The sequence below is a fragment of the Bombina bombina genome, chromosome 1, assembly GCF_027579735.1.
Source record: "Bombina bombina isolate aBomBom1 chromosome 1, aBomBom1.pri, whole genome shotgun sequence".
Taxonomy (NCBI): Eukaryota; Metazoa; Chordata; class Amphibia; order Anura; family Bombinatoridae; genus Bombina; species Bombina bombina.
The window spans coordinates 918652550-918656598 of record NC_069499.1 but is presented as its reverse complement, the minus strand read 5'-3'; the positions used below and the strand labels follow the sequence as shown (position 1 = coordinate 918656598).

The 4049-nt window shown below is 39.9% G+C and overlaps 1 pseudogene; it reads right to left on the bottom strand.

The window, feature by feature from the left end:
* Positions 1-313: 313 nt before the first annotated feature.
* Positions 314-1343, bottom strand: LOC128661660 (single-strand selective monofunctional uracil DNA glycosylase-like; annotated as a pseudogene).
* Between the last annotated feature and the right edge of the window lie 2706 nt (positions 1344-4049).

Genomic DNA, 4049 nt, shown 5'->3' with positions numbered 1-4049 from the left:
AAAATAATGTAGCTTATTAGCTTAGTTATTTACAATGTGGGAATTATAGCTTATTAAACAGTATGCAGGCTTCAAAAATCAAGCTTCATCATTGTGTAATGTTTCTTTGCTTTAGGCAAATTAGCAAGAGAGGTAAATTTTCCTATTAGTGTTTAAAAACTCTGTACACCAGGAGGTGCACCGAATAGTAGTACAGGAGATGACAAGAGTCAGCAGTGCAGATCTCCTGAACTACAACCCTCTATAATACCCAGTACGAATATGTAGAACCTTCCTCTGATGAGTCTTGTAAAATCCTAATATAGACTGTGTCTTATGCTTTTGCTGTTCCACAATTCAGTAAGCTTAAGACTCCCAGTTCCTCTAACGGGGTCCTCACCATACTGTTCCAACCTTTGTTGGCTTGATGATTCCTAGGGGAGGGGTGCATTATGCTTTTTACTGCAACATCTAGTCCCTCCAATGCCAGAGCCTTCCTAGCCCTCTGTTCAAATAATCTTCCTACACCAATAACCATTCTGACCCCAAGCGTCTCTACAACTTGACAAAGGGCTTCATCATAGCTCTCCAGTAGTGACTCTCGTTTTGCTTTTGGAATGTCTGTGGGTGTCAGGTTCTTGCCAGATTGGTTCATGAAGATGAGAAGACAATGGTTGTGAACAAAACAGCGCTGGAAAAACACATCAGGATGTCCACATTGTGATTTGAAGAAACCCCAAAAACGGGCACCACTCACGTCACTTTGGGGACAATGAAACCCACAATTAGGCCTTTTAGGGTGCTCCAATTCTGGTTTACAAACAAGACCTTCAATCTGCAGCCAATTCCATACATGCTTCACTTCCCCAAAAGGAACCCGTTTGAGCCATGCCAAATGGTCCTGGGTTAATTCCTAAAGAAAGCACCTCCTTTTTGGTCTGGCAGTATCCCCGCACATACGTCTCATGTGGATCCCAGGCATATAATAAGGGATTGTAAACATACTTTACTGGATCATGAAATAATAAATTCTCCAACTTCAAGTTCAGCTCCACTTGTAGGAAGTTGTTTGCAGGCCCCTCCTTATTCAGTACAACAACTGAGTGCATCAGTCCATTTTCTCCATTCTGTTTAACAGTATCCCTTTCGCTGGCAAGAACGTCCACATCGCTGGGAGTCAGTGGCTTCTGTGCTCTGCCCTCAAGGACTTCATGCTCGGCACGGCTAAGCACAGCTGGGCACCTGTCACTTGGGATGATTGCAGGAGCAGATTCTACCTCCTGATTTATGGCAAGACCTCGATTGGCAGTGGTAACTGACAGGGAGAAGCAGGCCAGGCAGAATGGCAGGTAACCAGTGCCCATGCACCATATTCACTTCAGCATCTTGCTCCCTGGTATAAGGTCCTCTCAACTATGCAGACACCTAAGGGCAAATTTCTGGAAATCGTCATCTACTACTTTGACGGCTCACCCAGGTGTAACTCCATGACCCTTTCCCCTTCTTTGTTACTGTATGTTATTCTGTTAGAATAAAAGGTGGGTAATGTAAGAAAATATATATCCATACTGACTCTAAAATGGTGGTTGCAAGACAAAATAGTTTATTATACTGTGAATAAATAAGCTGATGTGAGCTTATTGTAAAATAACCTTATCTCGAGACTATGTCCTTGGCTTAACGCCTGGATTCACTTTTATCTTAGATTACTTCTGTTGGTTCACTCCTTACATACATTCTTGTTTTCTGTAAACTTCTAGGCTATACTGCATCACTGTATAGACATGTACCATGAAACAATTTTACCTTTTATAAGCAAAGCACTGCTAATTAGAAACAGAGCAGACTTAGACAATATTCTGTGTGCCTGTCTGATTTTGCTCTCCAAGGCCTTGTATGGTGAAATACTCAGTTTGCAGGTGAAGTGCAGAATACTGATCAGTAACAAATTCTATCCGGTCTCAGAGAGGACCTCTAACAAGAACAATCTTGAATTATTTACAATACTTATGGACTTTGTATATACATATTTTCTAAAAAAGAAAATGAGACCGAATGTGCTACACAAACACAACAGTCGGGGTTCTGTGGCACTATGAAAGCTAAATACATATATACACTTTTTAGGTTATCTTTGTTTTTTTCTGCCCTACTAGTTTCCTGTAGTCCTCCTGGTCTCCTATGGGGTTATTTGCCTATTTATATGTAATAGTCTAGTGCTGGAGTATAGTGGTCTTTTTCTCTCTCTCTATTTCTAATATCCAATAGTTTACCACTACCGTGCACCTTGATTGGTGTATCTCTGTTTTGAGAACATCAGTTTTGAATGACTGCAATTACTATTTTACTAGTAGTGCTGATATGTGTTATATATATATATATATATATATATATATATATATATATATATGTGTGTGTGTGTGTGTGTGCAGTATTAGGCTGTAAGGAAAATTAGTATGGTTTGATATAAAATACAGATTAAAAATTAATTTGATAAAGTTCATACACCAATATAAAACACAATTCTAAAAAGTTCATTTGATGGACTTAATTGACAGAGTCCAAAGTTACGGATGTTGTCCAAGATTGCTACAGTGGAACAAGACAAGAAATCCTTGTCACAGTATTAGCAGAGTCTCAGAGATGTCCTAAATCAGTATTTCCACTCTGGATTACTCTCCGTTTGTGGTCTGATCATTTGCAGCAGTAGTGGTTATCTGATGCAGATTCCATTGATTGTACAGCTTCTCAAATCCGCCACCTGTGCTCATCAAGCGGTCAAACTACGGAAGCCTCAATGTAGCAAAAACAGAGCAACGCGTTTTGGCTACAATCCTTTCTCAAGCTCTGATCTACAGTGGATCTACCGCATTATATATACCAATGTAAGTGATTTGTTTAAAGGGATATTTGAAAACAATATTTAAAAAACGATATATGAAAAGGAATATTTTTGCAAAACCCAATTTATTAGTCCTTACTACTACTACTAGTGGTTCGTGGATATCTATTGCAATACGGTAATACGGTAGTTTACTGTTTACAATATATCCAGAACTTTATAAGCGATATTCTTGAACATGGCAATGAGTTCACTGTACTCCAATGGCCTCCAAAGTCACCAGATCTTAATTCAATAGAGCACCTTTGGGATGTGGTGGAACGGGAGATTCGCATCATGGATGTGCAGCCGACAAATCTGCAGCAACTGCGTGATGCCATCATGTCAATATGGGCCATGTCTGAGGAATGTTTCCAACACCTTGTTGAATCTATGCCATGAAGAATTAAGGCAGCTCTGAAGGCAAAAGGGGGTCCAACCCCTGGCAAGGTGTACCTAATAAAGTGGCCGGTGAGTGTATGTCATAAATTATATAATATTGATGGTATATACACAGAGGAAAATGTACAGGTAAAAATATACAGATAATATATATATATACAGGGAGTGCAGAATTATTAGGCAAATGAGTATTTTGACCACATCATCCTCTTTATGCATGTTGTCTTACTCCAAGCTGTATAGGCTCGAAAGCCTACTACCAATTAAGCATATTAGGTGATGTGCATCTCTGTAATGAGAAGGGGTGTGGTCTAATGACATCATTACCCTATATCAGGTGTGCATAATTATTAGGCAACTTCCTTTCCTTTGGCAAAATGGGTCAAAAGAAGGACTTGACAGGCTCAGAAAAGTAAAAAATAGTGAGATATCTTGCAGAGGGATGCAGCACTTAAAATTGCAAAGCTTCTGAATCGTGATCATTGAACAATCAAGCGTTTCATTCAAAATAGTCAATAGGGTCGCAAGAAGCGTGTGGAAAAACCAAGGCGCAAAATAACTGCCCATGAACTGAGAAAAGTCAAGCGTGCAGCTGCCAAGATGCCACTTGCCACCATATTTCAGAGCTACAACATCACTGGAGTGCCCAAAAGCACAAGGTGTGCAATACTCAGAGACATGGCCAAGGTAAGAAAGGCTGAAAGACGACCACCACTGAACAAGACACACAAGCTGAAACGTCAAGACTGGGCCAAGAAATATCTCAAGACTGATTTTTCTAAGGTTT